At 44.4% G+C, this 21,102-nt stretch overlaps 1 protein-coding gene across 2 annotated transcripts in view; it reads left to right on the top strand.

Annotated features, from left to right (window-relative positions):
• Positions 1-4,085: 4,085 nt before the first annotated feature.
• The window catches only part of GPR160 (G protein-coupled receptor 160), a 31,390-nt gene continuing 14,373 nt past the window's right edge, over positions 4,086-21,102 (top strand). Inside the window, exon 1 of one of the 2 annotated variants that reach the window (XM_030863835.3) lies at positions 4,086-4,283. The gene's annotated coding sequence lies outside the window, so the exon portion shown is untranslated. Of the gene's footprint in view, positions 4,284-5,010; positions 5,131-21,102 lie in introns of those variants that run through there. The other variant, XM_030863838.3, reaches the window with a different exon arrangement.

Raw genomic sequence — 21,102 nt, 5'->3', positions numbered from 1 at the left:
TGCTGTGGGTCAATCCCTGGTCGGGGAACTAAGATCCTGCAAGTCGTGCAGCGCAGCCAAAAAAAAAAAAAAAAAAGACTATTCCAGCTGCTGCATTGCAGATGGGTTGAAGGAGGACAAGGACAAAAACGGGAACCATTCAGGAGGCTATTCCAACAATCCAGTCAAGAGATGGATGGGGGCTTGGACCTGGGGAGCAAGCTGTGAAGTGGGGAGATGTGGTCAGATTACACAAATGGGCAAAAGTGTAGGGTCAAAGATGTTCAAGGCAATGTCATTTGTAACTGAGATTAACTAGAGGTAACCTAAATGTCCATTAATAGAAGGCAGGTTAAATAAATTACGGTCTTTTTTTTTAACTTAAAAACTTCTGTAGTGATTGAAAGAATGTATTATTTTTAAAATTAAAAGCCAAGGGCTTCCCTGGTGGCGCAGTGGTTAGAAGTCAACCTGCCAATGCAGGGGACACGGGTTCGATCCCTGGTCCTGGAGGATCCCACATGCCGTGGAGCAACTGGGCCCGTGCACCACAACTACTGAGCCTGAGCTCTGGAGCCCACGAGCCACAACTGCTGAAGCCCGGGCTCCTGGAGCCCGTGCTCCGCAACAAGAGAAGCCACCAAATGAGAAGCCCAAGCACGGCAACGAAGAGTAGCCCCCACTCGCTGCAACTAGAGAAAGCCCATGCGCAGCAACAAAAGACTCAACGCGGCCAAAAATAAATAAATTTTTAAAAAAATTAAAAGCCAAAGTGAATGATAGTAATTTTTAACGTTATTCAATTTCAGCATAAAGGGATATGTTGTAGTTTCAACAAAAGCATATTTTTTGGACCATTAAAACATCTTGCTTGGTAATTAAAAATACAAACCTCAAAGCATTGAAATTAGAGTTTCTTATTTAAAAAAAGAGAGTCAAACAGAAATATGCATATGTACCTGCTGAACTAGTGTACCAGTAATTCACGGCTGGTCACTACAAAGTCTATGCTTCTATTCTTTTCCTTTTAAAAATGTTTGGTAGAGTGTATATTGTCTAGGAGATGAGGAAACAAGACGCTTGGCAAGGGCTGGTTTTTACTGAAACTTTAAGATTGACTTTGCTATTACAAAGGCATCTAAGAGCGGACTAGACAAAAGATTTGTCTAAGGGGTGAAACTGGTAAGTGGATATATGATTCTGAATCTACATATTGGCCAGACATCCATTTGGTGGAGGCTCTAAACTGATCATTTATTAATCACTCACCATATGCCAGGAAGCACTATGCCTTGTATTTTGATGACAATTTCTAATTTTACAATACGTAATCTAATTTTACAAAATTGCCCAAGGTCATTAGCTAAATAAATGGAAGAGCTGAAACTCATAGATTGTCTCATGCCAATCCCACCCTCTTTCTGCTATCACACTGTATTAGGTAGAGTTGGTGGATTGATTTTTGAGGCTTTTCTTGGGAAAGAATAGTGTATCCATTAGGATTGCATTCAATTGCTTGCAACAAACCTTAACCAAGAGTGCTTTAAACAAGTAAGGGGGGGACTTCCCTGGTGGCACAGTGGTTAAGAATCCATCTGCCAATGCAGGGGTAAAGGGTTCGATCCCTGGTCCAGGAAGATCGCACATGCCGCGAAGCAAGTAAGCCTGTGCACCACAACTACTGAGCCTGCGCTCTAGAGCCCGCATGCTACAACTACTGAAGCCCAGACCACACAACTACTGAAGCCCATGAGCCTAGAGCCCGTGCTCCGCAACAAGAGAAGCCACCACAATAAGAAGGCCGTGCACCACAACGAAGAGTAGCCCCTGCTCACCACAACTAGAGAAAGCCCGCGTGCAGCAATGAAGACCCAATGCAGCCAAAAATAAATAAATTTATATTAGAAAAAAAGTAAGGGGATTATTTTTCTCATGTAATAAAAAGTCTGGAGCTCAGCAGTCTGCAGTAGGTGCTTTTCCTCCTTTTCTCTTGTGTGCTGTCCTGTGGTCATAAAATGGTTGCTCACCCTCCAAGCTCACAGCAACCTCACAGCCAGAATAAAACAGAAGGAGAAAAGCGGTGGTGTCCGCTTCAGGAAAGCAAAAACCTTCTCAGGACTCTCTAGGCAACTTCCCCCTCCACCTCAGCCGTCGAGCCATGTGACTGCCCCGCAAGGACTTCTGGGAAGGTGAGCATTTCAGCCCGGCTTATCGCCTCCTGGAACAAAATCTGAGTTCTCTTCGAAGGGAAGAAGGGGGATTGGTTATTGAGGAGACAGTAAGCAGTGTCTGCCCCATGAAAAATATCTGACAGATCAAAGATGTTGGGGAGGAAACAGCTGCCTCAGAAGTACTGCTGGATCAAATGGATTCTAGGGGCTCTGGGCACCACTGTTGATGTGTTGATATTTTGCTGCAAGAGAGGAAGGGAAATGTAGTCTTTGTTCTAAGCAGGCTTGGGCTCAGCTTCAATTCTATTATTATGGAAGAAGGAGAGAATGGCTATTAGGGAACAAGAAAGGGCTCTTCCACAGTCCCTCCACCAGCCCCTGAAACCGAGTACCCCTTGGGAAAGAGTCCGGTGTGCACAGCCGTATACTCTGTCATCTGTTCTAGGCAGGTGCGGGTCTGAGGGCAGTTGCTGACACAGGCTTTGGAATGGAGAGACGGCAGTGGGCACCTGGGGATACTTGAGGATGCTGAGAACATTTGCAGATAATTCAGCCTCCTGGATTGGCCTGGAAAGAGCCATGAAAAGTGCAGGCTAGCTCTTGAGAGTCACCTCCCCCCAGCCCTGTCAGTAGCAAGACACCTCACCTTCCTATTCCTCGTTTTCCTCTTCTTTAAAGGGGAGTAATAACCCGACCACATAGTTTGACGTGATGCATGTCCAGTTCCTGTTTTATGCTATACACTCCATAGACGGCCGCTGTTATTATTTTTTATACAGCAGGTTCTTATTAGTCATCCATTTTATACACATCAGTGTATACATGTCAGCAGCTGTTAGTTGTGATAGGAGCATGATCTGGTCCCCACACCCCCTGCTCTAACTCAGTTCACATCCTCTTCTTCTCAGCTCTACTGACTCACTTGCTATTCCTCTGTCAGAACATGCACTCTCTGGCCAGTGCTGGCTTCTGGCTTTGCTCACAGTGGAATCTTGGCTGAAACACTTCACATCCTGGTGAATCCTGTAGTCCTTCAGGACTCAGCACACATGCCCCCTTCTCCAGAAATTCCTCTCTGACCTCCCCAGGTTGGGTCAAGCCGCTTCTCAGGCCCTCTAGCAGCCCACACTTACTTCTATCACGGTTCAGTTCTTACTGCACCTTTGGGTGGGCCGTTGCTAAGTTCCTTGCAAGACCACTCAAGCTTTCTGGGAGGTTAAGAAAGGGCCAGCCCACTCCACTTATTGAAGGCTCTTCAGGAAAAGGAGGACGAGGAAACTGTGCTGGGTTTTTCTTTTCTTGTTTCTTGTTTTTGGCCGCGCCGCTGGGCATGCGGCACTTATTTACCCAACCAGGGATCGAACCTGTGGCCCTTGCAGTAGAAGTGCAGAGTCCTAACCACTGGACTTCCAGGGAATTCCCTGCGCTATATTTTAAATGTTTAAATGATTGGCAAGTCGTAGGTGCTCAACAAATATTTGTTGAATATAACAAATTAGTAATGTTGACACAAAGAAAGGCAATGCAGTATAAGTGTGCTATTTCCAAATATGCAATTTGCGGATTTTTATTTTAAATGTGAATTCATAGTGCATTACAGGTGGTTGTTTATATCAGGTTCTGTCACCCTATGTATACCCTCATCTGGAGGAAACTGCAATGGCCCCGTGCCGACCCTGCTGAGGAGATGGGAGATCCTTGGGCAGGGCTGGAGGTGGGAGTATCTGAAGGCCCGGCACGCAAAAGGGGGGGTCTCATCTTCCACCCTACACCCTCGGGGAATCCCCTGTGCCAGCCTCGACCCAGGCCCCTCTCCCGCGCGCCTGGGTGGCGGCCTGGACGCCTCTCGCCGCCCCGCCCGCAGGCGGCGCCCTCCGGCCAGTCTCCCGCTGGGGTCGCGACGGGGCGTGCGCGCTCAAAGGATTGCATCCGCACTTCCTGGTAGCAGCGCGCGGGGCCGTTGCGGGGTTGCTGCGGGGTCCCGGGGGCCGTGCTCTCAGCCCCGGCCTGTCCCCGGTCACCTGGGGCCGGGCGCGGCAGGTGCCCGGCGGCGACCTCGCTGCAGGTCTGGTCGGGCGCCCAGCGCCGCGGACGCGGAGCGCGAGCCGGGAACCGGGAGCCGCCGCGCCTCGGGTGAGTTGCGAGGACTCGCGCCTGGCGTCTCGCAGCTGCTTCCCTCCTCACCCGGGGCTCCGGGGTGGGGAGGCCGACGGCACCGCGCCGCTCTCCGCTTCCATGGCTGTGCTCTGCGCGTCGGGGAGGGAGAGGAATTTCACTCCCGGGGATTCAGGGGCTGGGGTTCTTTATTACTTAAGAGATCCTGGAGTGGGTGGTGGCCCTGGACTGAAAGCCGAGGACGCCGCGCTCCGGCTGGGGGGTGATCGTAGCCTTCGCGCCCCGGGTCCGCCCCGGGTTTGGACCCGGGGGTGGGGTGCAGGGATGGAACCGGTGGCCTAGGTTGGGTGTATACTCACATCCAGCTCGTACCCCCTTTCCAGGGGAGAGAGCTATTAAACATTGTAAAACATCAGTGTGTGCAACTTTCCTTCCTGGAACACACAGGTGGGCATATAGTCACGGGCACACATGCTCGTGTATTCGTTGGGGCGGACTTTGCGTCCCCTCTCTTGGCCCTCGGGCGTTGGGGACGGTGCTCCCGCGAACGCCGGGCATTGGGATTAAGCCCTGGGGCTTTTCAGGTTGGTTGTTCTCTGAGACCGTGGCGTTCTGGGTGGTTCCTCTGTGCCCAGCCTGGATGGCTCAAAATTCTCTCTAAATAACTTGGGACCGCCCTCCGGAATTTGTTGGCTCAGTGAAACTCCTCTTCTCACCTGGGCAGGTGGTCTCGGGAGGTGGCAGCGGGGTCCCCCGCCCCCCGCATTCCGGAAGCGACCGCGAGGACCCGGCTTGCGGAGGAAGGTCCAGCTGGGAGGAAACGCACTTGCCTCGCACCATTGCTTTGCTTGTGCAAATAACTCGGGTAAGGGCCGGGGCGGGGGGTCGTTCAAACCCCGGAGATAAATCCACCACAGACCAGAATTGCAACGGACACTTGAGTGAGTGTTTGGATCTCAGAATTGTTCATGGCTTCAGGTCAGATCAATTTCGTTTGTGCTTTTCAGGTTACTTTTAAACTTCTTTAACTATGAAACGACTAATTAACATACTCGTTTTTTCTTGACAGCCCCTAAGACTGGAGTTTCTTTGTGGTATCTCTAGAATAGAATTGCTGGGAATTGCAGGTGAGGATCAGCCTGGCTGCTATGAGAATCGTAGGGATGGAGGGAACCTGTGGTTTAAAGACTAAGAGACAGAAGGTGGCAATGCTATGTGTAAACCTTGGTTGGGTCCTGATTTGATGAAAATAGTTTTTTTAAAAATTGTGCCAATAGAGGAAATTTGTACTGGCTGGTTTTTAGTATTAAGAATATTAGTTTTGTTTAGTTACTTTTGGTAACAGTATCATGATTAGGGTTGTTTTGAAACCCTTATCTGTTAAAAATACATTCTAAACTTGAAATATAGGTTGAGGATTTGCTTCAAAATAAGCCAGTTTGGGGGAGGGCTGCTAGCGGAGAAGTGAGGGGGAACAAGGTGAAGGGAGATTGGCCATGAATTGTTAATAGTTGAAGATGGATGAATGGTGGGGGTACGGACTGCCTTGTACTCTTGACTCTGCTTTTGTATGTTTGGCATTTTCCTTTCAACGTAACACCACTTGTGGAGGTTTTTTGCAGAAGGTAGATTTGGAAGGTAACACTAGTGGTTCTAGATTCACAGCCTTCCACAGATCCTCACTCTTTGTTAGCTGGGTATAAAGGCTGCCTCTGCAGACTCATAACAAGTCTTTTCCTCCCTCCCAGGGGTGCCGCTTTATTTTGTTGCGAAGGCATAGGGTATTTGCTGAGTGTGACAAAGCTGAGAGGATCAAGTTGATGCAGGTGGATGCTGGGTCAGCTTTTTTTTTATACAAAGGGTATTAGCGAGCATAAGGGTTGAGTTGTCTCGAAATGGACAGGTTGTATAAAATGTGTTAGCAGTTTTTCTGAACTGCGCAAATCCTTTCTAAGTTATGCTCATCAAAAAACAGAGCCCAGAGTAGTGAACACTCCCGTACACACTTAGGTTTTGTGTACACTTTTGGAAGCACTGTATACATCAGTACAAAGTCAACATTATGAAAACGAATCACAAGGTGAGTGGAGCTCGACTTATTACCCAAGAGAGAGATCTTATCTCTGTGTGTGGCCTGTTTCCTGTCCTTACCTTGTTTGCTTCAGGTATCATGCAGTGTAAATATTTAGCAAAGAACTGGCTCCTGAAATTTCTGTGTATTCTTTTCCAAGAACCTTGCTTTCAAGAGGAGGGACATGGGAAGTTGTATCTATGTATTCATCCAACTTGCTTATTTTTGCCCCCTCTGGATTTATCATATAATTCCTACTCATTCTATCATGCCTGATTAATAATTTGGAAAAGTGATGATCTCATGAGGGAGCTATTAAAGTTCAATAGAGGGAGGAAAGGGAGGCATATAGTCCCGCAAGATAAACCCACATTTCTTAGTAGATATCGTGGAACTGATTTTAATGCCTCCTTGCTTTTAAGAGAAAACAACGCAAGTAAATGATATCAGTGATAGCTGAAAGTTGAAGTGTTAGATGAATGCCCTCAGCCTAGACCTTGCCCGTGTAGATTCACTAGAATAAAAGAGGTTGTAAAGATGCTTTAAGTCAGATTCAGTTGAGGAAATGCCAGAGCATGTCCCAGTTTCCTCGTAGTGCATGGGAAAATGAGAGAACCAACCAAAATCCCCTTACTGTTGGGAAATATCCTAGTGAATTCATGATGGTACTTAAGTGAAATTGTTTGGCTTGTGACAGTTTTCTTTGTGTGAATCAAAGAAATACGCAACTGTTAAGTGACTTTATTTTCGACCTCAGTTCTCTGAGACAAGAACATGGAGAGAGAAAAGAAACTTGCCAGGTTCTTAAGTGAACAGGCAGTGACCTCATGTATGCTCTCCTCTGTGAGAGGATGGTAGATTTGGGCGGACTCTGGAGAGTTGATTGTTAATCGCCATTTTAAGGAATTACCACAAATGTGACACCATCTTCTCCCACATCATGTTATGGAAGGGTATAAACACATTAGAAAAGCAAATTACATACTGCTTTGTTGGCCTAGAAACGAGAGGAAAGGGTGTTGGCAATCCACTCAATAATCCTCTTCTAATTTGTAAGCACTCAGCTCTCATCTACATCACTTCATCCCATCCTGTGAAGTTCAGCAGCGGTGCTGGAGGATTATTTTAGTTTTTAGCAGATGAGAAATTTGAAAATCTAGAGAAGCGAAGGCTTGCCAGGTGGTTTCTTTGGAGATATGGGGGAAGGAAATTTAACATTCATTAAGAGTTCAAGTCATCTTCACACACGTTTTTAATTCTCACAAAGCTCTCTAAATTGGGTATTTTCAACCCATTTTGTGGATGAAATTGTAGCTAAGAGAGGTTCGTAGTTCACTTGAGGTCTGGCAGCTGGTAAAAATAGAGCCAGGATTCAAATTCAGATCTGTTGGACCTTAGAGTTTACGTTATTTCCAGCCTCTGTGCTGGTCCAAACTCTAGCAGACAGCAGAGCTACCATACCCAAGAGTTTTTTTTTTTTTTTCTGGTACGCGGGCCTCTCACTGTTGTGGCCTCTCCCGTTGCGGTGCACAGGCTCAGGACGCGCAGGCTCAGCGGCCATGGCTCACAGGCCCAGCTGCTCCGCGGCATGTGGGATCTTCCCGGACGCGGGCACGAACCCGTGTCCCCTGCATCAGCAGGTGGACTCTCAACCACTGCGCCACCAGGGAAGCCCAAGGCAAGCTATCTTTTTTGCCACATTCAACTGCCCTGGTTACAAACTGGGGCCGTGTGCCACATCCAGCCGACAAGGATGTTTTATCAGGCCAGCGCAGAGTTTGGGAAAATCAAAAACAAAGCTGAGCCAATGTTGACAATTGGGAGGTTTCAAATATTCTGCCCCCAAGAATTCCTGAAGGCGGTACTGGAGCAGCCTTCTCTCTAGAGAAGGGTAGTGTACTCCATTTCCCCCTGGTCTCCACCACTCCCTATCGTGGTCCCCATCCTTGAGCCCAGGGACCATCGCACTTGCACCGTTGTTTCTTACAGTAAGAGTTCTTCCTACGTGTGCATCTACCCAATATGGAATAACCCAAGAGAGCTTGGGGGCTCTTGTCCCAAGAAAAAGGGAAAGAGCGTATTCCTTTGAGAGAATGAACACTCTTGTGTTTACTCTGCAGTGATTCTGTGACAGAAAATACAAGGTATGTCATCATTTTTCTCACACCCTGTCTGTGTTACTCGTTTACATAGAACTTTAGAGCTTACTACCCCTGCAATACAATAAAAATGGAGTACATGTGTGGGCACGCTGCAGCAGAGAAAAGGAGGGCCTCCCAAACCCCAAACTACTGACTCTTTGTGAGCAGGAAGATGGGTCTTGTGCACCTGGGGGGGTTCCCCAGTGTGTCCTGTAGGGGTGGGCCACCAAGAAGCCCTCTGTCTTTAAGCAGCCTGACTTTGGGATCCAGAGGGATCCTGAGATGGTGCCCTGGCTCTCTGCTCTGAGGGCCCCAGAAAGTAATCCCCTCCCCCTCCTCTGCCCACCCCTCTCCAGCTGGTGACAGATCTGTCCTGCACACCACTGAGGCATGGCCCCATCGGAAAGCTCCGCAGGCAGGAGGAACTGAGGCGCCCTAGTCCAGCCTTTGAGAGGTTTCTGGGGTGCAAGTCCAAGAGTGGCCTGATTCCTCATCTTGAAACTTTCGCTCAAGGGTCGTGGGACAGATGTTCCCGCCTCTGTCTGTATGTGGAGTTTCGTTGCAGGGGAGGCTGCCGTTTAGATCTTTGTTTCCTCTCCCTGAGTTCCGAGTACTCGTGGCTGCTGCGTGGAGGTGTGGGCATGGTGAGGCAGAGGTGCTGAGAAGGAAGTACAGATGGAACCTTGCCGTGCGGTTTTGAGGAAACGTCAGGTGTTGTTTTATGACCTTTGTCACTAGAGCTGTGAGTCTAGGTGTGTGCGTACCCCAGTGTGAGAAGAAACGTGGGACGGGGGGCGCTGCAGGCGGGCTGCCTTGTGTGGTTGGAAGAAGGACATTAGAGGCTGAGGGCTTTCCTAAGTGCCAGGCCGGCGGGTTGATCGGAACCTTTCTGGGGAGCTCTGGGCGTGTTCTCAGGTAGGTGATTACTACTCCCTGGTCAAACACACGGCCTGCAAGGAGACTAGGTTGATGACCGGCCTCAGCAAACACAGGTGAAGCGTGGCGCCCCCGAGTGTGGACTCTCGCCAGGTGGCTGATGTCTCCCTGGTTCTCCCACCACCTCGCTGTGTGACCTTGACTTTGACCTATTTTTCTAACCACTCTGCCCTTCGGTTTTCTCCTGTGTAAAATGGAAGTACTGAGCACACCTACCTCACAGGGCTGTGAGGATGAAGCGGCGCGTGGAGGGCCCGGCGTGGAGTAGGGGTTCCCTGAGCGCTGGCTGTCGCTGTCGCTGGAGCCCCGCCTTCCTTCGCTTTGGCCTTTATTCGGGGGATTTCCCCCCGAGAATTTTAGAAGGCAGGCTGCAGGGTAGACACGCTTTCCAGCTCTGACCTCCCTGTTTTCAGAGAACGCCTGGCCTGCCTCGTGGCCTGAGGAAATGTCCTCCGTGACAGATGTCAGCAGGGGGTTTGGCGGGGCAGCTTTGGGACTGATGACGAGAACGGGCCGGGAACTGGGGCTGTGGCCCTGTGGTCTGGGGATTGAAATGCTCTGTGCCTCTGGAAAGGAGATGGGTCCCCCCGCCGGCCCCTGGTGGGGGAGGAGCGGACTGCGTAGATGGGGCAGATGCGTCTGCCGCGGCGGCGGGGCTCCGGCCACCTGAGTCCTCTCCGGCGCCTCTTCCCTCAGCTGGGGACGTGCCCTCCTCACGGGAATGCTGGGAGCAGCTAACAAATACGAAGCCCTGACCCAGGCCCCGTGAAGTACTGTGTCCGACCTGCCCTTTGGTGGCGAAGTCAAAGACCGGGTACCCCAGGGGGTTTACTTTTAACTTGGAGAAATAATAGAGGTGCTGTTGACCTGTACTGGCAGAGCATTTTGTAGTTTTCAAAGGGCTCTCCAATTTGATCTTTGACCAGTGCTGCGGGCTTATTTGTTTGCATTTGTTTCTCTTCCCTATTGCTCTCTGTCAGGAGAGGTACACAAGTGAACTGAGGTTCAGGCCAGAGGGGAGCCCAGAAGTGGGAACAGAGGAGTGGGCTGTGCGTTCTGCTTTATCAGAGAAGGTAACCCGTGTTCGTATTCCTTATGCCCTTAAGGAGTCATAGGGAGTGATGACGTCTGGGGAGGGGAAGGGGGAGATTGAGAGCAGAGGTGTTCTCAGGAAGCTGAAAGCATCCCTTGTGTCCAGGGAGGCTGAACGGAGGGGTAGCCCGTCGCCCCCAGAGTCCCCTGCCAGCAGCTGAGGGAGAGGTCTCCCGGTTGACAGCTCCTGCCCAGACCCATTCACGGAGGTACCAGTGGGGCTCAGGGGGAGGCGGGGCTCTGGGCTACTGGGCTGCCTCCTCCTCCTGCCCAGGTCCGGACCTTCATGGAACTGTTGCCTTTCTCCTCCTTTTTTTCTCCTGCGCCGCTTCCAGCCAGGTGTTCCAGTGAGATGCTGCACAGCCTCCACGGCCCTCCCCACCCCAGCTAACAGCCCACAGAGCTGCTCCCTTCTGACTGTTCTGCAGGGGTTTCCCTCCACAGCCCCTGCCATTTCCCATTGGTATCCTTGCCCCTGCTGCCTGCTGATTCTGTGTGTCCTGCAGACCAGCAGCAACGGGAGCTTGTTAGAAGTGCAGAATCTCAGGCCCACCCCAGACACAGTGAATCAGAATCCAGCTTTTACCAAGATCCACATTCAAGCTTGAGAAGTATTGGTCTACAAGGCCATGACCTTACCAACCACAGGTGGCCTGGCATTAATTACCTCTGATCTGTGTATATTCGTACATTTTTCAGGTTTACCCAATATGGGAATAATGCTGTATGTACCACTGGTTTTCAGCCTCCCATCCCCTACCATTAGACTGTCTGAGGATAACAGCTCACGCCTCTCGGTTACGCTGATTCTCAGGGATCAGCAGAACCTCTGGAAGGCATGAGGAATTCCATTACAGTATCGCCCCCCACCGTGAGAAACCCTGGTATATACAGCTTTTATCTCAGTTCTGTCATCTTACATTGTATTGTCAGCATTTTCTCGTACTTTAATCTTTCTGAAGAGCTTGTCTTTCATGGCTACAGATAGTAGTCCATCTCATGACTGTCATAAATCATTTGACTACTTCCTTATTGTGAGGCATTTGAATTGCTCTGATCCTTTTGGGGTGGGAGAGTGTTCTGTAGGCTATTATAAGTATGCTGAAGTGAGCTGCTCAGGCCGTAATTACTTCCTTCGGCTCTGATTATTCCCTTATGGTGAATTCCGGAGTGGAGATACTGAATCAAGAGGCATGACCATTCTAAACACTCTTTAAAATGCAGGAGGAGTATAGGAAGTACCCTGACAGATACCCTCCCGGGCACTGGGTAGTGTGGTCTGTAGACAGATTCTCTGGGGAGCAGCAATCACTCCTTGTTCATCATCACACACGTCAAGGCCCAGCTTACAGCAGATTCTGAGGTGTGACTCCCAAGGGGGTTGGCGAGTGGGAGGGAAGTTACCTGAAGGGTGGGGGTGGGTAGCTGCCTGTGATGGTGGCATTTCTTCCTCCTGGCCTGAATCCTGAGTCCACTCACCAGGCAGCAGCTTCCTTCAGGGTGTGTCTGCACGTTTTACTTGCCTTCCAGTGGCAGGCGCAGGCAGGACGGGGAGTTTGTGGAGGCCTGAAATGACAGCCTCACTTACTAGTCCTGAATCTGCAGTTCCCGACTGGCACCAAACTTGTTTTTGCTTCATAAGTCTGTGACCGTTAGGTTTGTAACACTTTTTCCTCCCTCGAGCAGACCAGGAAACTCATGTTAAGTAAACTATATTCTGAAAGGTACACTCAGATTCTGTCATGAAGAAGAAGTGATATATCAACATTGTATTTGTGATTGAGTCATGGTTTGAACTTGGTTGCCAGGAATATATTTTTGGCCCTCTATAAATATGTTTGGAGTAAATGAGCAAATGAATATGCACAGAATGAATGAGTTCGATTATGTTAAATAACATACATATATTATATTTGTGTGTATCACATGACATAATTAAAACATTTTAAACTGAATATTAAATCATTAGCCATTCATTTATATTAACTATTTGACATGTTATGACTTCCAAATAGACACACACACACACTATACTTTCTGGAAATAAGTGTGATTGATTCAGAGGTTGTCTACAGCAAACAACAGACTCTTTTATGAATGGAATACAGTGTACAATAGGAAAACAAAAGTGGCTTCTTTTGTCAACATGTTTTTGAGATTCATGCATGTTGTGTATTTCAGTAGTTTGTTCTTTTTTATTAATAGCTGATATTCCACTCTTTGATTATACAACCATTCATTTGTCCATTCTGCCTGGAAGACCATTTGGGTTGTTTTCAGTTTGGGGCTTTTATGAAGGAAACTGCTGTGACCATTCTTTTACAAGTCCTTTTTTAAAAACACAGTTTTCTTGAGGTGCAATTTACATGCCATAAAATCCACCCATCGTAAGTGTACGATTCTATGATTTTTATAGATTTGTACAGCCATCACCACAATCTAATTTTTGAACATTTCTATCACCCCCAAAGTTCCCTCATGCCGGCTTAAGTCCCCACTCCTAAGCCCAGGCAGCCACTGACCTACTTCCTGTCTCTTGCCTTTTCTGGATATTTCCTATAAATGGAATCCTAGAATATGTAGGATTTTTGTGTCTAGCTTCTTGCACTTAGCATAATATTTTTGAAGTTCATCCATTTGCAGCATGTATCAGTAGCTTGTTCCTTTGTATTGTTGAATAGTTCAGTTTTACAGATGTAACCACATTTTATTTATTTCTTCGCTAGTTGATGGACATTTGAATTGTTTCTGGGTTTTGGCTGTTATAAATAATGTTTCTGTGCACATTCATGTACAGGTGTGTGTGGGCCTATATTTTTATTTCTCTTGGGTAGATTCTTAGGAGTGTAATTACCAGATTATATAGTAAGTTTATCTTTTTAAGAAACTGGTAAACTTTTCCAAAAGTGGCTGTAGTGTCCCACCAACAATGTATGATGGTTTTGATTTCTCCACATTCTTGCCAACACTCAATATTGTTAGTTTTTTAAATTATAGCCATCCTAATGGCTGTATGAGTGTATCTTATTACAGTTTATGTGTTTTTTTGTTTGTTTGTTTGTTTTTGGCCACGCCACTTTCGGGATTAGTTCCCTGACCGGGGATTGAACCCCTGCCCCCTGCAGTGGAAGTTCGGAGTCCTAACCACTGGACCACCAGGGAATTCCCTTATAACAGTTTAAATTTACATTTCCCTAATGACTAATGATGATTAGCACCTTTCCACGTGCTTATTATTATTAGTCATTTGTATATCTGCTTTGCTGAAATATCTAGTTAAATCTTTTGCCCTTTTTTTTTTTTGGCATGCGGGCCTCTCACTGTTGTGGCCTCTCCCGTTGCAGAGCACAGGCTCTGGACGTGCAGGCTCAGCGGCCATGGCTCACGGGCCTAGCCGCTTCGCAGCATGTGGGATCTTCCCGGACCGGGGCACGAACCCGTGTCCCTTGCATCAGAAGGCGGACTCCCAACCACTGCGCCACCAGGGAAGCCCTGCCCATTTTTTTAATTGGGTTGTCACCATCGTCATATGGAGTTTCAAAAAAATTTTAATATTCTATAAAATATTCAAATAAAAATAATTGAAGTAAAATATTCAAATATTTTTTAAATTCTAGAGGCAAGGGCTTTATCAGATATATGACATGCAAATATTTTCTATGAATCTTTGACTTATATTTTTATTTTCTTAATGGCACCTTTTAAAGAAAAAAGTTTTAAATTTTGATGAAGTCTAAGATATCAATTTCTTTTCTTTTATGGTTTGCACTTCTAATTACATATCTAAGAAATATTTCCTAACTGTGTACAAGCCTTTTTTTAATAGATGTTATCTTTTAGAGCAATTTTAGATCGCAACAAAATTGAGCAGAAGGTACAGTTTCCTGAAGAGATTTCTCATATATTTCCTGTGTCCACGTATGCATAGCCTCCCCTATTATCAGCATCCCCAATCAGTGGCACATTTGTTATAGTCGTTGACCTTACATTGACGCATTGTAATCACCCAAAGTCCAAAGTTTACATTACAGTTCTCTCTTGGTGGTGTACATTCTGTGGGATTGGACAAATGTATAGTGACATGTATTCACCATTACAGTAGCATACAGAGTAATACTAAAAATCCTCTGTGCTCTGCCTGTTCATCCCTTCCTCCCCTCTAACCCTTGGCAACTACTCATCTTTTTACTGTTTCCATAGTTTTGCCTTTTCCAGAGTGTCATATAGTTGGATCACACAGTATATAGCTTTTTCAGATTGGCTTCTTTCACCTAGTAAATGCATTTTTTAGGGTTCCTCCATGCCTTTTCATGGCTTGATAGCTTTTTTTTTTTCTTTAATGCTAAGTAATCACAGTTTATCCAGTCACTTTCTGAAGGACATCTTGGTTGCTTCCAACTTTTGGCAATTATCAATAAAGCTGTTATAAAGACTTGTGTATAGGTTTTTGTGTGGATATAAGTTTTAAACTCCTATGGGGTAAATACCAAGGAGGGTGATTGCTGGATCGTATGATAAGAATATGTTTGATTTTGTAAGAAACCGCCAATCTAAACTGTCTTCCCAAGTGGCTGTACCATTTTGTATTTCCACTAGCAGTGAGAGTTCCTGTTGTTCCACAAGCTCACTAGCATTTGGTGTTATCATACAGGTCTTTTTGTGGACATGTATTTTAATTTCTCCTGCATAAATACCTAGGAGTGGAAGTACTGGATCATAGGATAGATGTATGTTTAATGCCAGACTTTTCCAAGGGGTTGTACCATTTTATACTCCTACGTCTTTCCCAATACTTAGTATTGGTCTTTTTACTTGTAGCCATCCTGATGGATGTGAAACTGTATGGCTATGTGCTTTTAATTAGCTTTTTCCTGATGACTAATGATGTTGAGCACCTTTTCACATGCTGTTGACCATATGTTCATTTTCCTTTTGAAATGTCTTTTCAAGTATATTGCCCATTTTTGTTTTGAGTTGTCTTTTTTTTTTTTTTTTGTGGTACACGGGCCTCTCACTGTTGTGGCCTCTCCCGTTGCGGAGCACAGGCTCCGGACGCGCAGGCTCAGCAGGCTCAGGGGCCATGGCTCACGGGCCCAGCCACTCCGCGGCATGTGGGATTTTCCCGGACCGAGGCACGAACCCGTGTCCCCTGCATCGGCAGGCGGACTCTCAACCACTGCGCCACCAGGCAAGCCCTGAGTTGTTTGTCCTTTTACTGTTGATCTGTAGGCATTATAGATAGATAGGTAGGAAGGTAGTTAAGTAGGTAGACATATAGATAGATAGATAGATAGATAGTCTGGTAGTCTGGGCACAAATCATTTGTTAGATACATGTGTACTGAATATTTTCCCCCAGTATATCTCTTGCTTTTTCATTTTCTTATAAGCAAAAGATTTTAATTTTAATGAGTCTACTTTATAATTTTTTCTTTTATCGTTGGTGCTTTTGTGTTTTGCTTAATAATTCTCTACCTACCCCCAGGGCTGCAAGATTTTCTTCTTTGTTATCCTTCTAAATGCTTTAGTCTTAGCTTTTACATTTAGGCCTGTGATCAATCCTGAATTAATTTGTGAGTATGGTGTGAGATGGGATTGAGCTCCTTCTTTTTCATACAGTTATCCATTTAGTGCAGCACCATTTATTGAAAAGACTTTCCTTTCCTCCATTGAATTGCCTTGGTACTTTCTTGTAAATCAAGTGGACTGTTGGAACTCTCTACTCTGTTCTATCTGTTTGTCTGTTCTTAAGCTAGTACCACACTATCTTCAGTTCGGTAGTTTATCAGTCTTGAAATCAGGTAGTATAAGCCCTTCAACTTTGTTCTTTTTCAAAAATTTTCAACTATTCTGGCCCTTTGCATTTTCTTTCTTTTTTTTAAATTAACTTTTATTGGAGTATAGTTGCTTTACAATGTTGTGTTAGTTTCTCCTGTACGGCAAAGTGAATCTTTTGCATTTTTCATGTACACTTTAGAATCAACTTGTCAGTTTTTACCAAAAAGCCTGGTTGGATTTTGATCAGGACAGCATTGAATCTACCAATCTAGAGAGCATTGTCATCTTAACAATATTAATCTTCCATAGACATGGTATATCTTGCCATTTATTTAGGTCTTTAGTTTCTCTCAGCAGTGTTGTTGTTGTTGTCTTCTCAGCAGTGTTTTATAGCTTTTAGCATTGATGATTTGTACATTTTTTTAAAAAAATTATTTACTTACTTATTTTGGCTGCTCCAGGTCTTAGTTGTGGCGTGCGGACTCTTAGTTGCAGCATGCGGACTCTTAGTTGCGGCATGCAGGCTTCTTAGTTGCAGCATGAATGTGGGATCTAGTTCCCTGACCAGAGATTGAACCCGGGCCCCCTGCATTGGAAGTGCAGAGTCTTACCCACTGGACCACCAGGGAAGTCCCTGATGATTTGTACACATTTTAAAAGATTTATTCCTATGTATTTTACATTTTAAAGTCTACTGTAAATGGCAATTTTTACATTTTCAAATTTTGTTTTATATATATGCTATATATATATATATACACACATACATATATGTGTGTGTGTGTGTGTGTGTGTATATATATATATATATATACAATTTTAAAAATTGATCTGCAACCTTAGTAAAGTAACTTAGTAACTCCAGTAAATTTTGGGTAGATGCCTTAGCATTTTCTGTATGTATAAACATCATCTGCAAAGAGTTTTACTTTATTCTTTCTAATCTCTATGCCTTTTTTTTTCCTTGCCTTGTTCCTTTAAGGGAAAAGTGGTCAGTTTTTCACAGTTAAGTATGATGATAGCTGTAGTTTTTTTTATAGATGTCCTTTATCAGGTTGAGGAAATTTCCCTCGATTCCTACTTTGCTGAGAGGTTTTTATCATGAATGGATGTTGAATTTTGTCAAAAACTTTTTTCTGCATTTCTCAAGATGATCATATCGTTTGTTTTCCTTTATTCTGTTCATGTGAATGTGTCTCTTTTTCATCTTTTGGCACTTTTTCATTATGTCAAATTAGGGAAAAGACCACTGTTACTACTTCTGACACTCGAACATCTTGGCATTATTCATTGAATGTAGGTTCAGGAGCATGATTTAGATGGTTTGAATCTGATCATCTCCATAAAATACTTTATAAACTTAAAAGCACCATATATATTTAGGTAGAATTATTTGACTTAAGGGGCCTACCTGTCCCCCAAAACTTCTCTTAATCTCTGAAACTTCTGCTGTTCGTCTCATGCCTAAAAAAATCAGTATGAAAATAACAGAACTGTACACAATGAGATTTTGACCTTAAAAGGTCTTACTTCCTACTTTCTGAGCTTGGGAGACCTAACTTATGGATATGACAAAGTCCTTCCATTTAAGTGTCCAGTAATATTTCTCAAAAAAGAAATTCTCAAAAAAATCTGTATACTTGTTGCCTATGTCCCAATTCTTCATTGACCTGAAAATCCTGGGGGACTAAGAAGTCTATGGTCCTTGGTCTAAACACTGGAGAAATCAATGACTTAAAAGGAATTTCAGATGATTTGGGGTGGAGCTATCACCCTCCCAGACTTCAGACTATACTACAAAGTTACAGTAATCAAAACAGCATGGTACTGGCACAAAAACAGACACATAGATTAGTGGAACAGAATAGAAAGCCCAGAAATAAACCCACACACCTATGGTCAATTAATCTATGACAAAGTAGGCAAGAATATACAATGGAGAAAAGACAGTCTCTTCAATAAGTGGTGCTGGGAAAACTGGACAGCTACATGTAAAACAATGAGATTAGAATATTTCCTCTCACCATATACAAAAGTAAACTTAAAATGGATTAAAGACCTAAATGTAAGACCTGAAACCGTAAAACTCCTAGAAGAGAACATTGGCAGAACATTCTTTGATATAAACTGTAGAAATACTTTTTTTGGACCTGTCTCCTAAGGCAAAGGGATAAAAGCAGAAATAAACAAATGGGGCCTAATTAAACCTAAAAACTTTTGCACAGCAAAGGAAACCATCCACAAAACAAAAAGACAACTTACTGAATGGGAGAAAGTATTTGCAAATGATATGGCTGACAAGGGGTTAATATCCAAAATAAAGAGCTCATACAACTTAATATCCAAAAACAAACAATCAAACCCAATCAAAAATGGGCAGAACACTTGAATAGAAATTTTTCCAAAGAAGACATACAGATGGCTCAACATCACTAATTTTTACAGAAATGCAAATCAAAACCACAATGAGATATCACCTCACACCTGGCAGAATGGCTATCGTCAAAAAGAACACAAATAACAAATGTTGGCAAGGGTGTGGAGAAAAGGGAACCTTTGTACACTTTTGGTGGGAATGTAAATTGGTGCCACCACTATGGAGAAAAGTATGGAGGTTCCTCAAAAAACTAAAAGTAGAACTACCATATGATCCAGCATTTCCACTCCTGGGTTTATATCTGAAAAAAAACAAAAACATGAATTCAAAAAGATACATGCAACCCAGTGTTCATAGCAGCACTATTTACAATAGCCAAGATATGGAAGCAACCCAAGTATCCATCAGCAGATGTACGGATAAAGAAGATATGGTCTATGTATACAATGGAATATTACTCAGCCATATAAAAGAATGAAATTCTGCCATTTGTAGCAATGTGGATGGACCTAGTGAAATAAGGTGCTTAGTGAAATAAGTCAGAGAAAGACAAATACTATATGATATGATGTATATGTGGAATCTAAAAAATAAAACGAACAAATGTATACACCAAAACAGAAACATATTCACAGATTAAAAAAACAAACTAGTGGTTACCAGTAGGGAGAGGGAAGGAGGGAGGGGCAAGATAGGGGTATGGGATTAAGAGACACAAACTACTATGTATAAAATAGATAAGCAACAAGGATATATTGATAGCACTGGGAATTATAGCCATTGTCTTGTAATAACTTTTAATGGAGAATAATCTAAAAATACTGAATCACTGTGCCATACACCTGAAACCAATATAATATTGTAAATCAACTATAATAAAAATAATGAAATTAATCAATATAAGGAGATGTGTATGTTATATTTTCTGAATCCTGAGAGAATGGAAAAAACAGGTGGGTGTTTATGGTAGTAGTGTAAGCTGGCATAGGTCTGGGATGCTGTTGTCGATGACTTATAGGACAGCTTGACCCTGGTTGATTGGGGAGGCTATCCCAGGTTGTGTGAAGTTGAAAAAAGGATCTCCCTTAGGTGATTGGCCTGGTTCACTTTCTCAGCAATGACCGACAGACCCATAGTTTTAGAAACTATGGACAACTGAACTTGAGCAGTGTCGTCATCTCTCTGATTGTTGAGTCATCCCAGGAGCCATGTTCAGTAGCTTGGGACTGCCAGTGAGGTCTCATTGAGCAGGGGTTTCTGATTGGTACTTTCCAGATCACTGTATGCTTAAACCCCTTCCTTTGCTTGAGAGCAGGACTAAAGTTGATGATAATCATTGAGAACTAGGAAGCAGTCTCTAGTTCAAATGTCCTTTGAGGACTAAACCTCTATAAACATGTTTACTAAGCAGTTGTCCCATATGTATTTGGACATTTCTGGTGGTGGTGCAAACACTAGCTCCCAAACTAACATGTCCTCCTTTTAAAGAATTCCCAATATGGTAACCCTTTAACTATTACTCTTGTGACTCCCTTTCCCCTATGTGTTGACTTCTTTAGGTATATTCCTATTTATTGCTATCTTTCTTAAAATTTGGTGGCAAAAGCAATTAATACAAGGTATGGAACTCCCTTCTCCTTAATTCTGAACACTGTACTTGTATTAATTTGTGTGTTCACACCAAAATGATGAAGAGATGAATATATATGTGTGGAATTTGCAATAAATAAGACACAGTCACACTGTGAGGGAGGGATATGTGAAAATATACATCACCAGAATATTAATTTATAAGCGAACCTAGGGCATTGGGTAAAAATTAATGACAGCTGTATGGAAAACCAAATCTCATCAATGTAACCTAATTTTTTCAAGAACATAGTAAGGATCTGGAGGAAACAGGGCACATATGTCTTGACTTTCTCATGCTGTTGATTTAATTATGAATAACATAATCAGCAACAACCCAGGGAAACATAGTTTAGCTTATATGATACCAGTCAGATGGTGGGAAGGTCAGAGACATCAAGGATATGGTGCTGGTGCAGGATAGGGCTTACCAGTTAACCCTTCAGAGGTCAGTCTGGGACCCAGTCCCATTAAATAAACTTTATGACTACTGATGTATTGTGTATATATTGGTGTGCCAGAATACTGGAAACAGAAGTCAAAATAACCTGGATAAATTAGGTACTTAACAAACTGGACAATGTCAAATGAAGGCTAATTTTGTAGGCAGGAAGTTCAGATTGGAGAATGATTGGCTCTGTGCCTAGTCTGGCAGAACAAGCCCCTGGGCCGTGATGAATCACAAGGTAGTGGAGCCATCAATGACTATTATACGAGTATGTGCACAGTACCACATCTCGTAAGTCAGTGCTCTGGCTAAGGATACTTTTAGGAGGCTGAGAAGTAGGCAAAACATACAGTGAAGGCTTACAGT

The sequence above is a fragment of the Globicephala melas genome, chromosome 4, assembly GCF_963455315.2.
Source record: "Globicephala melas chromosome 4, mGloMel1.2, whole genome shotgun sequence".
NCBI classification, from domain to species: Eukaryota; Metazoa; Chordata; class Mammalia; order Artiodactyla; family Delphinidae; genus Globicephala; species Globicephala melas.
The sequence above is the reverse complement of the archived record's forward strand: the minus strand, read 5'-3'. Positions and strand labels throughout refer to the sequence as shown.